The 18,112-nt window shown below is 40.6% G+C and overlaps 1 pseudogene across 1 annotated transcript; it reads right to left on the bottom strand.

Moving 5' to 3' along the window:
- Positions 1 to 14,354: 14,354 nt before the first annotated feature.
- Positions 14,355 to 15,349, bottom strand: LOC311284762 (trace amine-associated receptor 13c-like; annotated as a pseudogene). Its single transcript has one exon. The product of its transcript is annotated as a trace amine-associated receptor 13c-like (transcript).
- Between the last annotated feature and the right edge of the window lie 2,763 nt (positions 15,350 to 18,112).

Below are 18,112 nucleotides of genomic sequence, written 5' to 3'. Positions count from 1 at the left end.
CATTAACACTTGAGAAAGGATAACTTAGCCTACCTCACTCCTCAGCGGGATCTGCTCCTCATATCAGCACGGAAAATTTTCTCCATAAGGTAGGCTATATTATGCCTCTTTGTTTACAGCTGATGTGGGGGCGTTTCACAGACTGAAATGGTTCTCAGAATTTGCGTTTGAATAGCACGCGCTCTCCGGGGCGTGGTCAAATTACTGTGAATCATCTCGTAATGAGCTCGACTGGAGTCGCTCTCTTTTTATACAGATTACAGAAGCTGATAATATTTGTTTTTTATATAAATTACTTCATTTAAAAGCTGCGATCTCAAGCTTTATGCCCGTGGGTCTGTTTCCCTGTTTGACTGAATTTTCGCGGAGTTATAGATCATTTTCGAACGCGTTTCAAATGGGAGTTTACTGACAGAGAGAAGGCAGAAATAGCATCATGTTAGTTTTTCTTTATTTGTCAAAAAGCAAAACACTTTATTTTTATTGTGAGTATACAGAAAAATAATAGAAACTGAACAGGATCGATTGATGTATTACACGAAAATGAAAGATCAAAATTAACAGAGCATTTTGTGTTTATTTTTCATTGCTAAAAAAAAAAACGAGCAAAACGCGCGGGCGCGTTTTTGGTCCCCAGAGGGTTAAAACTGAAAATCAAGCTTCCTTTTTTCTGTCAAGAGTGGATGGGCCGTCTGAAAGCTAAACTTACATGTAGCCTACATGAACGAGCACCACCGTGTGCATGCCCCGGAGTAGAGTCCAAGTCCAGAGAGTAAAATCTGACAAATGTATGTGGTGAGGACCACCCTGCCACATCACAAACATCCTGAAGGGGCACTCCTGACAATAAGGCCTTAGAGGCCGCCATACTCCTAGTTGAGTGGGACCGAACAGCCATAGGAGAAGGCTGTCCGGTCGACTCATAAGCAAGTGAGATGGCCTCGACCACCCACTTGCTCATTCTCTGCTTGCCACGAGGGTGCCACCGACAAAGCCTGAAGATCTCCTATTCTTTTAAGAGATAGGGAGGAGGAACAGAGCTTTCAAAGTAAGAAACCTGGCTGAAACCTCCTCCAAAGGCTCAAAGGGAGCCTGGGAAAGGCCTTGGAGGACAATTGCCAGGTCCCATGTCGGAACCCTGGTGCGAGTAGCAGGCCTCAGCCTCAAAGTGCCACGAAGGAAACGAGATGCCAAGGGGTCTTTACCCAAAGACATTCCACCCAAAGGAATGTGGTAAGCACCTATGGCCGCCACATAAACCTTTAAAGTGGACGGGGATAGACCTGCAGTGAACCGCTCCTGCAGGAACTCCAGCACTGTACCAACCAGGCAGTTAACTGGGTCCAACTGACGGTCACTACACCATGAAGTGAAAACCTTCCACTTCAGGGCATAAAGTTTCCTCGTGGAGGGAGCTCTAGATTGAAGGATGGTCTCTACAACCTCAGTTGAGAGACCTGACCCTATGAGTTGGGCCTCCTCGGAGGCCAAGCCCATAGGTTCCATAGTTCTGGTCAAGGGTGAAGAATAGAGCCCTCTACTTGGGACAGATGGTCCCTCCTGACGGGAAGTTCCAGTGGGCGCCCGTCGAGGAGAGACACTAAGTCGGGAAACCAAACTCTGCCCAGCCAATGGGGGGCTATAAGGAGTAGGCATAGATGGTCCCTGCGAATTCTCTCCAGAACTCCTGGGAGCAGAGCCGTGGCCACGTCTGTACCATCGCATCCAGTCCAAGAGAAACTGGATGCGTGAGGGAGAACCAGAGTGGACAGTGAGACGTCTCTCGAGACGCAAACAGATCCACTTGTGTCCGGCCGAATACACTCCATATCTACTCCACCACCTCGGGGTGGAGCCAGTACTTCCCTGGGCCTTGGCCCCTGACTCGACAGGACATCTGCTCCTATATTCTGGGCTCCAGGGATATAAGCTGCTCTGATTGAAAGCAGCTTCCCCTGAGACCACACTAGGATTTGGTGCACCAGTTTGCACAGCGGACGCGAGCGCAAACCCCCCTGGTGATTTATATAGGCGACCACCGATGTGTTGTCTGATCGGACCAAAACATGGTGGCCCCTGAGATCTGGGAAGAAATTCTTGAGGGCAAGAAATACAGCCAGCATCTCCAGGCGATTGATATGCCAGGAGAGATGATGGACCCCCCATAGACCCTGAGCTGAGCATCCTTCTAGGATCGCTCCCCAGCCCGTGAGGGAAGCATCTGTCGTTAGCATCTTGCGACGACAAGGAGCTCCCAACACGGGACCTTGGGACAGGAACCAAGGTTTCTTCCACATAACCAGGGCCCGTATACATCACCGCGTAACCCTGATCATGCGAAAGGGGTTGCCCCTCGGGGAAAATCCTTTGGACCTGAGCCACCACTGTAGGGGTCTCATGTACAGCAGGCCAAAAGGATTCACGTTGGACGCTGCTGCCATCAAACCCAACAGTCTCTGAAACTGTTTGACAGTGAATGACTGGCCTAGCTTTATCCTTTTCACAGCTGACAGGATAGACTCTATCCGTGCAGGTGATAGGCATGCCCGGATCGACATAGAATCCCAAAGCACGTCTAGAAAAGCGGTCCTCTGTAGTGGAGAAAGCACACTCTTCTCTGCGTTTAGCCATAAACCCAATTCTCTCATGTGGGCGAGAACGACATCGCGATACTGAACCGCCAACTGATGCGACTGAGCTAGAATCAACCAATCGTCGATGTAGTTCATGATGCGAATACCCTGCAGACGAAGTGGTGCCAGGGCTGCATCTAAGCATTTCGTGAAAGTGCGGGATGATAGTGCTAGGCCGAATGGAAGAACTCGATAGTGGTATGCTTTGCCCCCGAAAGCAAACCTCAGGAACTTCCTGTGATATGGAAGGATGGAAATGTGGAAGTATGTGCGTCCTTGAGATCTATCGTGATAAACCAGTCCTCGGATCTGATCTGTGGCACGATCTGTCTCAGTGTTAACATTTTGAACTTTAGTTGCATGACTGACTCGTTCAGGACTCTCAGATCCAAAATGGGACGCAACCCCTCATCCTTCTTTGGAACGATGAAATACCGACTGTAAAACCCGGTGTCCCTGCTTGAGGGAGGTACATGTTCTATGGCCCCTTTCTCTAGCAGGGTTTTCACTTCTTGTTCCATTACCAGAACCTGCTCGGGGCCTACCACAGTGGACAGGACCCCCATAAACCTGGGCGGGCGAGACCCTAACTGTATTTGATAACCCTTTTCTATGGTCTGCAGGACCCAACGAGAAATATTTTGCAGTAGTTTCCACGCTGCCAAAAAAATTCTACTAGAGATACCAGCCTCTCGAGACTGGTTTCTGGATTTAGTTGTTGTTGAGTGGTCAATTCGTCGCCCTTTAACGGCGCACCGGCGGTAAACGACTGAACTGACTGCTCTGGGACCCTCCTCGGAGGGGGCGGGCATCCCAGGACCACTACGTTTCCGGGTGGCCTCTGAGATATGTGCTTGCCGCAGACCGCTGCACCCTGGAGCACACAAGGTGGCAGGGTTAGCGTAACAGTCCCCTGAGGGCACTGAAGGGAGACGGGCACCGTATAGTGAGGTGTTGACCGCTCTGCTTCGGGGGGGACTAACCTCATTGGCCAGTTCGCAAACCATGTCTGGGCCAATACTCCCGCCCCCATCCAGGTCTCCTAACAGTTTGGCTTGGTGAGCCTACAGCAGCGACATAATGTGAAGGCACGCTGCAGCCTGACCAGCCGACGCATAAGCCTTACCCACCAAAGCTGACGTAACTCTAACGGGCTTAGTGAGTAATACCAGGGCCTTAAGGGAAGATGCTGATTCAGGGGAGAGATAGCTCGCAAGCGTCTCTTCCACCTTTGGCATCTCCCCATAACCGTGCTCTTAATAATTCGATATAGAGGAATAGTGAGATGTTTGTGTACTGTAGACTCTATATGAAAATGGTTTCTCCCACGATCCCGACACCTCGGTGTGGAGGGATCGGAGTGTCCGCAATGGTAGCACTTCACAGTGCTCACAGCCAGCGCCCTTGAGCGCTGACCGTGCATGCTCCTCACCCAAACAAACAATGCACAAAACATGCGTGACCAACCCATGATCCACCTGGGTCCATCACTGATGCTGCAATTTAAAAAAATAAAATAAATTTAAATAGAAAAATTTAAAAAAGTTCTTCGATTTATCGATTGTTACTTTGTAACAGAAAATAATCTGTCACCTAAAATGTGGGCTAGAATCTGCCCAAATATTAGACATTCATATTCATATCTTAAAGAGGTACTTCACTCTGGTGTACTCGCAACTACAATACAATTTTGTCCATCATATCGATGGTATCATGATACAGTGATTCTGAAATAGCCTACTCTATTCATTGCCAGACTATCTGATCTACAATATATCTTGATGTAGACCTATGTGTAACAGAAGAGGCAAAAAAGTGTTTGTTCAAAGTATTTGTATTTATTCAAGACATTGTGATGTCTGTTTCAAAAACTGACCACTGAGATGAACATGTCTTGCAAAGTGCACAGTGCCTGAAAACAAAACATTTCTGGACTTCTGGAAATAAAAGAAATACATAAATAAACAATCTGGCACAGTGCCAGAAAACAAAATATTTCTGGACTTAAAACATAAATAAACAAATAATGAATGCGAAAAATAAATAAATACACATTTCAGTTCTTAACAAAGAAGTTCACCCTCTACAGCAGCTCAGGCGACAAAAGCACCTCTAGGGTCATGGCCAAATTCGTGCTCTTTTGTCCATTCCGGATTAAATGAGGTCTGACGTTTCGGCATATTAACGTTATGATATGACGTCAGAGGTGGGTAGAGTATCCAAAAACTGTACTCAAGTAAAAGTACAAGTACTTATAGAAATATTTACTCAAAATAAAAGTAAAAGTAATAATCTTAATAGTTACTTGAGTAAGAGTAAAAAAGTATCCAATGAAAAAACTACTCAAGTAGCGAGTTAGTTACTTCGGAGTGTATGAAGACCTCATGATGCAAAAGCCTCTGAGTGCCATCTGAAATTTTCTTCTAAAACAAGCATTTTTATCAAGCTCGTATATTTAAGGTCAGTAATTTCACTTTAATGACAATTAATAGGTAGCCTACTTTTCATTGCCATTTAAGTGAAATAACTGAACATAAACATACAAGCTTGATAAAAATGCTCTTTTAGAAGAAAATTTCAGATGGTAGGCTACTTAGAGGCTTTTGCATCTGAAGTCATCATATATATAAAATGATATTATTTAGATTTTTTTTTTTTTTTTTTTTAAATGACTATTATTTATCATAAGTAGATAGGCTATCTTTGCAACAAAAACAGAAGAGACAAGCATTATTTCTGCCATCTGTACAGGGGCGGGTCTACGTGGTGGCCAGGGGGGGCACCGGCCCCCCCTGAAATTCGATTGGCCACCCCAGGTGCCCCCCCTATAAGATGTCTTGTGATTGGTTCATTTTACGGCCAATCAGTTTATAGACTCTACTGAAGTTCGCGATTCAAAGAAGTGCAGCGCCAGAGAAACAACGGTCGCAAGTTGTGAGTAAGTAACCCATCTTAAGTACACAATGATGGCCTAAGACACGAAACGAGCGGTTTGTGTGAGAAAACAAACAGTATTTATATCGTTTTTTACCTCTTGTACACATCCGAGATCACGTCCGGCTCTTTCCGAAACTTGCGCAGACTAAGCCAGAACGCGAGCACACGTCACACACCAGGAAGCGCGCGCGCCCTCAGATCACTTGGACGTGGTTGTGTAACGTTAGAGGTAAAAACGATACAAATACTGTTCGTTTTCTCACACAAACCGCTCGTTTCGTGTCTTAGGCCATCAATGTGTACTTACGATGGGGAATTGTTTAATTTGGACTTAATTGTGCATGCTCTTTGAGATAGTGATCATAGACCTGCATTATTATATGACTGACAGACAAGAACGGTTTGACCTAAAAATATCAAAATTGAAACTACTGCGGAAAAAAAAGACACCTACATCTTGAATGCCCTTAAACATACGTAAGCTAAAACATACCAAAATTTAATTTCAAAGTGAACCATCCCTTTAACTCTGAGTTACTCAGCTTTTTTGTAAATGAGTCTGAAAGAAATGCTGAATGAAACACTGATGTTTTGGCCAAACCATTTGAATTATTACAGTGGGGGAATTTGTTTTTATTTTATTTTTTATTATTATTATTTGAAAGAGATTGTGAATAAAACTACTGTATATTGTAATGGCCAAACTAATTAAAAGAAAATAGTTGACATCGTTTCTGCTTCTGGGTTTTTAAAATGGCTCGTTATTAAAATTGCTTTTATTTTATAAACTTGTTAGTTTTATGAAAACACAAAATAATAACACACTGGCTCTCAAATTTAACTTAATGGATGCAGGGATGACAAAAAACTAAATTAATCAAAAATGTGCTTTATTACTACATTTGTTTACAAGTAACTTTATTCAAGTTAAAAAAATAGAATCAGTAGGATTTACGTAATATAGGCTACTGTAGAATTTAGCTTCTTTTTTTTTTTTTGGTCACTGGCGGCCACCCCGTTTGGAGGCAGTGCCCCAGCATGGCCCCCCCACTGAAAATGCTCTAGACACGCCCCTGCATCTGTATAGGCTATAGCCCGAAAATCATTGCCTGTCCTTTGGTTTGTATAATAGTAACTTCTACAACTAAATTTGGATTATTAGACAATGTCGAAATAAAGTGAATCTGCAGAGTGTTGCATTCAAAGGCATGTAATTGACACAGAGAAGAAAGAGTTAAAACTCTTCACATGTGCTCGCGCTCATGACTGCTACTTAACATCTGAAAAAGAAAAAGCTAAAAAAAAGTACATCGACGGATCTTCTTCTGTCTGTTCTCCAAAATAGAATCAAATGTATATTTCTGCAAGCATGTTTAAACTGGTTAACTGTGTCTACGGCAGGCAAAGGCATTCGTTATCAAGTCGAGTTCGCACGCCACTGCGCAACAATAATCACGACAAAATCATCGCTGGCAAAAATATGATGCATTTGCAGATTTGCTTTTACTTGACTGTAGCCTACTGTAGGTCCACGGCCACTTCATCTAACGCTCTTGATGTTCTTAAATCTTCCTGTTACGACTCGAGTCGAGTGTGAATTGAAATCGCTTTAGACGATTCAGTGCGTGCAGGAACTGAACAGATCATTAGCGAACTGATGTGTATCAATGCATCCTGTAAACTTAATTTAAACCATCAATAAAGGATTTGCAAGCTTATTTATTAAGGGAAAAATGATCTGTTACAGAAATATAACGCAATGTCTAGGGATTTAAATAAACAAAAGAAAATAAAGCGAACCGATTTAGACAGATCTGTCAACTTGTTTGATGAAGTCTTTGAACAGAATCGACTCAAAAGAGTGATTAATTTGGGAATTGAGCATCGCTCAAGCCCAGAAAAAAGATACAGCGCGCTTGGAATAAACTACGCATTTAACAACACATATTGCATTAAAATAAAGTAACGAGAGGAACGTCGCCCAACGTAACGAAGTAAAAGTACAGGTTTTTCATTAGAAATGTAGGCTACTCGAGTTAAAGTAAAAGTAACCACATTTAAATCTACTCTTAAAAGTAAAATTTTTCCCCCAAAAAATACTCAAGTAGCCTAAATGTAACGAAGTAAATGTACTTCGTTACTACCCACCTCTGTATGACGTAGCCAGCACGTGGACTCCACATCGTGGAGGTTTACGTTTTATATCAGATATTTATTTCACACTGCTTTCAGCCAATCATTTGTTTGACCAGGGATCTTACAACATTAGATGCTATGCTGCTACGTCCCAATAAAGATTCTAGAGCGGTTTTTTTTAGGCTGATTCAGCGCTGCTCCAAAAAGGAGGACAAACGAGTGTCTGGCTTGCGCCGTACAGGGGGCTTAAAATCCGGACGTATGGCCACCCTAATTATGTTATGTTCCACAGAAGAAAGAAAGTCATACAGTTTTGTAATGACATGAGGCTGAATAACTGTGTGAAGTCTGAAGTCTGGTTCTTTTTGTCTGGTCCAAAAAAGAAAATTATACATTTAATCCTGGTTCACTTAGCATGCACACTGTCATTTTTAATGACACTGGATAGACCAAACTTAAAAACATACAGTGTATATATATATATATATATATAATGGCTTTTGTGACGTATATTTTGCAACGGAACTTACCGGACATCCAAAACTGTGTGTGCTAGGCTTAATGCGCTCATGTATGTGTGTGCATATGGCATTTCTATCAGCTGAGAACTTGTGAAGAGCTTATAAAATGTATGAAGGAGTCACACTCAAGTGGAGATTTGAGATTTAGGTGATTTTAATCAAACTATACCTTCCTATGCATTTACATGACACAAATTAATTTATGAACAGCTGCTCACTGGTCACTAACAAGTTTGTTGCATACTTTTTTTAACGTGAACTTTGGTGAATCAATCAGTGAAGTGTTGTAGTAGATGTCATTGATAAATTTGTCATTTTGTTGATTCTGGTTGTGTAAGATTCACCACATTAAGCAAAGCATTGTGGACATGTTGCATTGTTTTCTTGATATGATATGTGTATGAATGTTTGTAAGTGCCCTCATGTTGGTCTTGGCATTAATTGATTGTGAACCACTGGATATATAAGGCCAGAGATGATATGACTCCAGTTGCTCTTCATGGGATTAAAGAGCCTTTCAGTTAGCAGATCAAAGCCTTGACCATTAGGCAGTGACCCCTCATGATTAGATGATATGAGCATCTGAGTAAATCAATAATAGTACACTCTGAAGACCAATTATGGTTGTGGCTTGTTATTTATGAAATGTCCCCCAGAGGGTGCTGTTAAAATCTTTGCTGAATACTGAGATGATCCTTAACTGAACCATTAATTAAAGGTGTGAAAAACACAACACATAACAGACTGATGCAACAGCTTCTGCTTTTTTGATGAGTCATGGGTCAGTGACCTACTGTTTACTTCTGATTAACTGATTTTAATACCATAATGTATCTATCCAAATGAATGTCAAATGAAGTTAAACATCCTAACAAAACTGTGAAATCTCTGAGCTATACCAAAAACTGAATGTCTTCATACAATAATGTTATCATTTATTATTTCTTCATGGGAACGAGAATTTTGATCTGTGCACCTGTGGAATGAAAATAAATTAAATTAAACATTGTTTTCTTATATAATGTTAATAAAAAATAAAACAGAAAGTTTGAAAAGCAGCAGTAGTGTTGATGAACTGATGTGTATCAATGCATCCTGTAAACTTAATTTAAACCATCAATAAAGGATTTGCAAGCTTATTTATTAAGGGAAAAATGATCTGTTACAGAAATATAACGCAATGTCTAGGGATTTAAATAAACAAAAGAAAATAATAGTCCAATGGGGCAATGAATGTTGGTAAATAAAAGACAAATTAAAAGAGATCAAATTAGAGCAAACGACTTCTCTGGAGAACTACATTCCACCAGAGGAAGTAATGTTGGGTAGATCAGTCCAAACATTTATATATCCACCCATAAATTATCCAAATAACAGTGATGTCAGTCGAATGATATACTGCCACCATCAGGTAGAGAATAAAAAGACAGGGTCGTATATATATCAAACATTGCTTGCTATTTTTTTGCTATTGTAACGCTTGCCGTAAAGCAAGTCAAATTTGTAGTTTCTTATGTCTCGTTCGAACTACAGATCCGCTACCCGATCTGGCAAACTTGAATAGTGTGAGCACTACTTTTTTTCACAGTCATCTTTATACTTTAAAACCGGGGTAAAGCCAGGAAAACTACAATTTAACACTCGTCTCATTCGTGGAGGTGGAAAAACAAGTTCTTTGTGACATGCAAGATTTATTGTATTAAAATTTAAATGCAAAAGAAAAGGCATGTGAGTCGGCTGTTTTTGTCAATTTTAAGTTTTAATCTAAAATGTTTGTGAATTTAATATAAGTACATGGTTAAATATTTGACCACTTGCTTGAGCAACTTAATAGGCCTATAGAAGTAGTGCATGGAATAATAGGCCTACGTTGTTTAAATTGGGTTTAAACGTGCATACGTCCATTAAAGAGCATATAGCCAAAACGTCTCGATCGCCCCCCGGTGACTGGTCCTAGTATAGGTCATAAACCCTGCCTCCCCGTGCTATTCAACGGGACTTGAGACCAACTAAACAATTTAATTACACTTCAAATATATTTTTTCCGAAGGTGGTTTCTGTCATTTACTGTAGTTTTTATAACGCTAATGTAAATTCAAGTGTTTGTTTTTAAAATAAGTTTGGTTTTAGTTAGTTATTTGATGCTATAAAAACGGTGGTGTGACGTCATGATTGACTCTGTGATTGACAGGTTCTCTGAGCGAAGTAGTCACTGAAGCACCAACAGACTTTTTTTCTGGATCTTTGGAGTGAGGAGACTGGAGCTTCAAATTTAATATCTAAATTTCTATAATTAATTATTTCACACCGAGAGTGAGGGCGGGGCCTTGATTTCGCGACTTTACTTCCTGCTCACTACTGCGCAGGTCTGGTCCCGAAATCGCTACTGCGCAGACTCAAGCCCCAAGATGTCAGCGCCATATCGGGACACTGGCGGCTTCACTTCTCACCAATGGAAGAGAGCGAAGGGGCGTCGTCCATATTTTTTTACAGTCTATGGTACAAAGAGAATCGCAATGCTGACAATTTTTTTTTTTTTAAATAAAAGCTGCGGCATAACTTCTGGATTTGAAATAAAAATAGTAAGTATGTGTTTGTGGTACAGCCGCGGATCAGTTACGCACTGCAAATGCAGAATATGTGAAAGCACTATACCGCGTGCTGCTCCTGCACCGCATACGCACTGCACACGGAGTATGTGTGAAAACAGTAAAATAAATGGACACAACGACCCCATTGGATTCAACAGAGAAAAGTGAAGTCAATTAGAAGTACTCACTTCCTGATGGCTGAGCGTACTGCGCAGACTCAAACTGAGCTTGACGACGTAGATGTGACGTGAGCAACCTGTCTGTCTTCTAGTAGCTGTGCCAAGAGAAATCTCAATCATTCCCTTCCGAAACTTGCAAAGACGGAGAGCGTGAGTAGGAGGTGTCCATGAGCTGAGAGCAGGAGCAACTTTTGCTAAGTATTCTGATTAATAATTTTGTCATTTTGCCTCCATGTCCCCCCGCTTGCCTGCGAGCTTCTCCTCCTGTCTATACGGTAATCTCTCTACTGTGCGACAGAGAGTCGCGTGGTTATGACACAATCGTTAGCCTATTTTTACAAAAACTGCTTCTACGGGGCCATAACGTAAGATACAAGGAATGGAGCCTTTTGTACATTTTCGTGTTTCTTTAGAAATAAATAATGGACAAATGGAGTCTTTAAACGCCTCAGATGTAAAGTTATTAGCTGTCAAAGTGACGCCAAAATGAATGGGAGTCAATGGAATGCTAACAGCAGGTGATGGTCTGCTAATCAATGGCGGCCCTCTGGGAAGCTTCAGTTTCTGGCTGATGGATTACCCTCTTGCCCAAGATGCACCTGCCACCTAGCTGTTATTTTTAAAAAATTAAATAGGAATGCTTACTGAAATGTTTCTTTTTTCAAGAAGGGCATTTGATACAATTTCTTTGTCATCCGCGCTTCACAAAAATTACCCTATAGCGGTTGCTAACTTCCTTTGTGATCGAAGTGGTGGAAAAACTTATGTTGTATGTGCTAACGAAGCTCGGTTGCATCACTTAGGCATATCTTCTTGTCAGATGATCATGCTATTGCTGAGACGTTTATCTGGCAATCAGTAGTCTTTAATTTCATTCAGGTCGCGCACATTCCTGGCCATTGCAATGCCATAGCTACGCGCTTTCGTGCTTTAGTCTTCAGGCTTCAGACAGCTTTGCCCTTCAGCCAACCCGGATCCATCGCCCTGCTAAATTAGATGATCTGCTAATTCAGCTAGACAATACTTCATTAAGCCATGGCTCCCTCTACTTTAAAAGCTTATACTGTACTTTTGCTTGTTCTCCGTTTTTAATGTTTTGCTTTTCTTTCCAGATTCCAGTTCCCATTCTGATTATGCCGGTGGTTCCTTCCTCGTCTATATTTATGATATCATAATTTAAATGTTTCTTCATTAGTATATTGCTCGCAGGTATTCAATTTTACGCAAGTATATATATTCCAATTTTCCAAGTCTTTTCACTGCTACTTCTGTTGGCTTATTACTTAAAGGCATAGCTAAATCCTCTAGAAATTCTCAGATAAACGGTTGCTTTTACTTTGCCTTTATTGCAAAGATTAATCATTTCCGTCCGCAATGGTCTCTCTTCCACGTACACTAATATTATGCTAGAAGCTGTGTTTCTAACTGCTTTTTACATATTCATGCGTACAGAGGAATTCACTTCAGTAACCAAACAATTCGATCCTGCCCCAGGTCTTTCCTTCTCTGATTTACACTTCTCATATAAATTCTTTACACTCCTTCTTAAGCACTCTAAGAATGACTCTCAAGGTTCCGGCATCACATTAACAATTTCTAAATAGACGTGAAGGACTATAATGCATTAAGAGCTCGCTCAAGTACTGCGGAGCTAAACCATTTAGTGCTTTGTAAGTAATCAGCAATATTTTAAAATGTATGCGATGTTTAATAGGCAGCCAATGCAGTGTTGACAGAACCGGGCTAATATGGTCATACTTCCTGGTTCTGGTAAGAACTCGAGCTGCTGCGTTTTAAACTAGCTGTAGTTTGTTTATTAAGCGTGCAGGGCAACCACCCAGTAGAGCATTACAATAATCTAGCCTTGAGGTCATGAACGCATGAACTAATTGTTCCGCATTTGTCAATGAGAGCATATGGCGTAATTTAGATATATTTTTAAGATGGAAAAATGCGGTTTTACAGATACTAGACACGTGACTTTCAAATGAAAGATTAGTATCAAAGAGCACACCCATGTTCCTAACTGACGATGAAGACAGAGCAGCCATCAAGTGTTAGACAGTATTCTAGGTTATTACGTGTGGGAGTTTTTTGTCCAATAATTAGAATCTGTTTTTTTTCAGAATTTAAAGGGGGTCACTTTGTCTAAAAGGAAAGTCTCTTTCAAAAGGAAAGTCTTGTTACCCACCTATCTGGCATTTATCAAAGCAATTTTCAACTTCACAGATTCGTCGTTGACTTGTGCAGCCCGACAGAATGAGCGTAGGTGTCGTGGATCCACACAGTGAGCTGACAAATCTGGGACGACGGGAATATTCCACCCGTATGATGGTTCCAACGAACGCTAGCAGATTCTTGAATAAAATGTTTTAGCTCCCACTGAGCCCCCGCAATCAATCTGACTTTGGCCGCCACACCGCCCTGTTTTCGACATTGCCTTCAACGCCTCCGCCCAGGCAGAGCAAACGGCAGACGGCGAAGATATGCTGGTATCGATGCAAGTAAGGGCGGGGAGCGTAATATAATCCTAGCTGGGCTCCGTTTTGGAGTTTAACTGTGTCTTAAATGTTCAAAAGTGCTTGTCGATCATACAGTAGCAGTGATAGAACTCCTTGACTCAAAACACAAATTAAGAAAAAACTCGGTAGTAGTTGACGGCATGCCAAAAACAGCGGTGCCATCTTGCATGAGGTATACCTTACATGCAGCAGTCCACTAATTTGTCCAGAGAAATCTCATGTCAGCATGTTATCTGAGCAGACTTTGCTTTTCCATTGATCGTGAGTGCATGAGCGACCAAGAGAGCGCACCGCACGCACTGAGTGGAACATTAAGCAGTGCACAGCACACATACGGAACGGAAAGCGCAGCGCATAGCCGCACACAAAGGGCTGAACACTGAGCAGTTACTTTGAAGCTGTGCATCTCTTGAAGCGGAGTCGCTCGCAAAGTTATAAAACATTCCGGTTTAATTTCGATTAATTGTGCAGCCCTAATGTCGAGTAACGTGAAGTAACAAATTGTAATACCTACTACATTTTTTTTTTTATATATATCCTGTTTAATGATTTGAACTTAATTAGAAATGCACATATACATGTATGTTATAATTTGTGGATACATTATGAATAGCGTCATGTATATGAACAGAATTAAGATTGCGGACAATTTGATAAAAGATTAACGGGTTTGTTTTGTTACATTTTCAACAAATTACATTTATTTATTTGGTACATAGATTTATTATGGATTATCTATTAAAATGATCTAAAATAAGTTCTAAAAATTATAATATATGGTGTGCTTTATATAGAATTGCTTCACCAGTTTGAAGCACAAATTGTGGTAAAAATATCATGAATGATGATTTGTAAAAATACTAAGCCGAGAGGATGCTTGCTGAAATATTCTAAGAGTTAAGATGTGTTTAACAGATTTTCTAAACCAGGGGTAAAAAAATGCATAGATAAGAGGATTCAGACAAGAGTTAATGTACAAGACCCATATTAGACAATACAGTACAGTGGGTGGGATTGCTGTGTTTTCAGCTAGAGTCAAGATATAGAATGGAATCCAGCAAACCAGATGTATTGCCACAATGATTCCTAATGTGAGAGCTGCTTTACTCTCAGATTTCCTCTTCATTGAACCTTCCATTACACATTTACCACCCTTCATCAGAGAGTTTATAACTTTCACTTGTTTTTGTGCAACATAAAATATCCTCAAATGTAAAGTTATGATCAGGGTACAAGGAAATAGGAAGGAAAATATGAAATCAATTACTCTGCATTCAAATGTAAGCATAATATTACATTCGCCATAACAAGCATCTGCTCTGGGTGGGATAATTACTACAATTGCAATATTATAAGTTGAAGAAAAAAGCCAGCAAAAACAGATTATAGTTATCATTCTAGTCATGGTTATTTTCTGTGGGTACAGTAAAGGGTGACATACAGCCACATAACGATCAACAGCAATTAATACTAAATTACTGAGAGATGCTAATAAAAGTAGTCCCATGATTATCATAAACAGTTTACAGAAAGTGTCTCCAAAGTACCAACATTTCTCAATCAACTTGATGGCCTCTATGGGCATCACAATAAGTCCAGTAAGCAGGTCGGCCACAGCCAGAGAGAGAATAATCAGGTTTGTTGGAGTGTGAAGCTTCTTGAAGTGAGAGATGGAGATGATCACCAGCAGGTTCAGAAACACAGTCCATGCTGACAGCAATGAAAAAAACACATACATGATATTGTATTCATGTCTGGAGCGTTTCCCCTTGATACATGATGAGTTGATGGCAGGAAAGCAGTATTGAGTCTCATGATCCTCTGTCTCATAGGCCATGAGTGAGTCTCCTCCTGTTAGGAGTTTGTTCTGCTCTCCTTACTGTCCTTTCATTTATACAGTGTCTGAATCAGACTGACCAACCCATGATCCACCGCTCCCAGTGACGCTGCAACTTAAAAAAAAAAAGAAAAAAAAAGTTCTTTCTTTCTTTCTTTCTTTCTTTCTTTCTTTCTTTTTATACAGAGATTAAGATGGACAAGCTTTTGATCATGATTGGGTCCATCTATTTATTGATTGTTACTTTGTAAAAGAAAATAATCTGTCACCTATAATGTGGGCTAGAATCTGGCCAAATATTAGACATTCATATTCATATCTTAAAGAGGTATTTCACTCTGGTGTACTCGCAACTACAATACAATTTTGTCCATCATATCGATGGTATCATGATTCTGAAATAGCCTACTCTATTCATTGCCAGACAATATGATCTACGATATATCTTGATGTAGACCTATGTGTAACAGAAGAGGCAAAAAAAAATTGTTCACAGTATTTGTATTTATTCAAGACATTGTGATGTCTGTTTCAAACACTGACCACTGAGATGAACATGTCTTGCAAAGTGCACAGTGCCTGAAAACATTACAATTCTGGACTTCTGGAAATAAAAGAAATACAAAAATAAACAAATAATTTGGCACAGTGCCAGAAAACATAACATTTCTGGACTTCATAAATAAACAAATAATGAATGTGAAAAATAAATAAATACATATTTCAGTTCTTAACAAAGAAGTTCACCCTCTGCAGCAGCTCAGGCGACAAAAGCACCTCTAGGGTCATCATGGCCAAATTCGTGCTCTTTTGTCCATTCCAGATTAAATGAGGTCTGACGTTTCGGCATGTTAACGTTATGATATGACGTAGCCAGCACGTGGACTCCAAGTCGTGGAGGCTTGTTTACGTTTTTAACTAATGATATATCAGATATTTATTTCACAACGCTTTCAGCCAATCATTTGTTTGACCAGACGTCTTAGGGCATTGGACGCTATGCTGCTGCGTCCCAATAAAGATTCTAGAGCGGGGTTTTTTTAGGCCGATTCAGCGCTGCTCCAAAAAGGAGGACAAACGAGTGTCCGGCTTGAGGCTGTGCCGTACAGGGGGCTTAAAATCCAGACTGTCCGGCCAAAATCCGGATGCACCCTTCCACAGAAGAAAGAAAGTCATACAGTTTTGTAATGACATGAGGCTAAATAACTGTGTGAAGTCTGAAGTCTGGTTCTTTTTGTCTGGTCCAAAAAAGAAAATTATACACTTAATCCTGGTTCACTTAGCATGCACACTGTCATTTTTAATGACACTGGATAGACCAAACCTAAAAACATACAGTATATATATAAAATGGCTTTTGCGACATATATTTTGCAACGGAACTTTTTGTAGTTTCTTATGTCTCATTCAAACTACAGATCCGCTACCCGATCTGGCAAATTTGCATAGTGCAGTTATTGCCGATAGAGGGTCGCAAAGCGAACCTGAAACGATTTTGGAAACATTATTTTAAGGTACAAAAGAATCTTTGGTGTTGCTTTAAGTCAAGAACACATAAGACAAAATTGTAGTAAAACATTTTTATTGCATGTTTAGCTAAATTTTTTACATTTTGTTGTAACGTAATTTAGTGATTCTGACAGGTCAATTTAGCTCAAAAGGAATTATTAATTAATTTATAGGGAATTCGAAAGAATCACTTATTACGACCGAGCAAATGACTCGTCCAGGGTTCATTTGAACCGGCCGTAACTATCAGCTCTGCAGCGGATATAAATATCCAAACTATAGTGAAACACTATTTATTAGCAAGGTAACTTAGATCAGCAGTTTAAGACATTAAATTCGTAAGCACATAACACAAGTAACACTTCTCTTTAACATACAAACAAGACTTTATTGATTATTCTAACACATAAAACTAATATCTAACACAAACACACGCGCACACACATTCATACGAGTTGCAGAAAGAAAGAGAGTGAAGAAAGAATGAGTTTTAAGAGTGAGATGATGAAATCCCAAGTTTCTATATGCACTTATAAGACATGACCTGAACGAACCATCAGTCATTCATTTAACCCTTCAATCGTTTCTTAGGCGGGTTATTAAATCTATATCAATGCACCAGTTCAGTTTAAGAGTCTGGAGGCTACTTGCTTGTCTTTGCGTTCCTTTGGGGATTCCCTTTGTCGGCATAAAAGGGGTGTCCCGGGTTCATTGGCTGGCGTCTCCTCATGCCTGGATAGATGGGGCGGCCAATCACGTTGTGTGCTGGCAGATGGATGGAAAGTCTTTGAAGCTGGAAGCAGGCTTTGCAGTCGAATCGTGGACCGAAACTTTACCGCAAAACTTAACTTAGAACCGAGACTCACAACGGAAAAGAAAACTAAGAAAAGAAAGAAAATTGTGACGAGAGTTGTTGGATGGCTTGAATGAAGCTGTTTAACCCATGTTCTTCTGATCTTGAATTGGGTTATTTCGTCTGCTCGTCTACATGGTTACTTGTCTGCCTGGTTACTCCGTCATGGCGGATCTTCTCCCAAAGCTTTGTTCGGGTCCTAAGATTTTAAACTCAAATGTTTGTCCAGCCTCCTGGATGAGTTCTGACCAATTAGACACTCTTTATTTGAGAGGTGGCATTTTCTTCACTTCTCATCGTAAATCATGCGTTATCTGTGATCTCCTTACTTTCCAGCTCTAGCAGAGAGTACAGAGGCCACAGTTCAGACATCATTCCTATTATAACAATACGA

Source organism: Rutilus rutilus, assembly GCF_951802725.1.
Source record: "Rutilus rutilus genome assembly, chromosome: 25".
Taxonomy (NCBI): Eukaryota; Metazoa; Chordata; class Actinopteri; order Cypriniformes; family Leuciscidae; genus Rutilus; species Rutilus rutilus.
The sequence above is the reverse complement of the archived record's forward strand: the minus strand, read 5'-3'. Positions and strand labels throughout refer to the sequence as shown.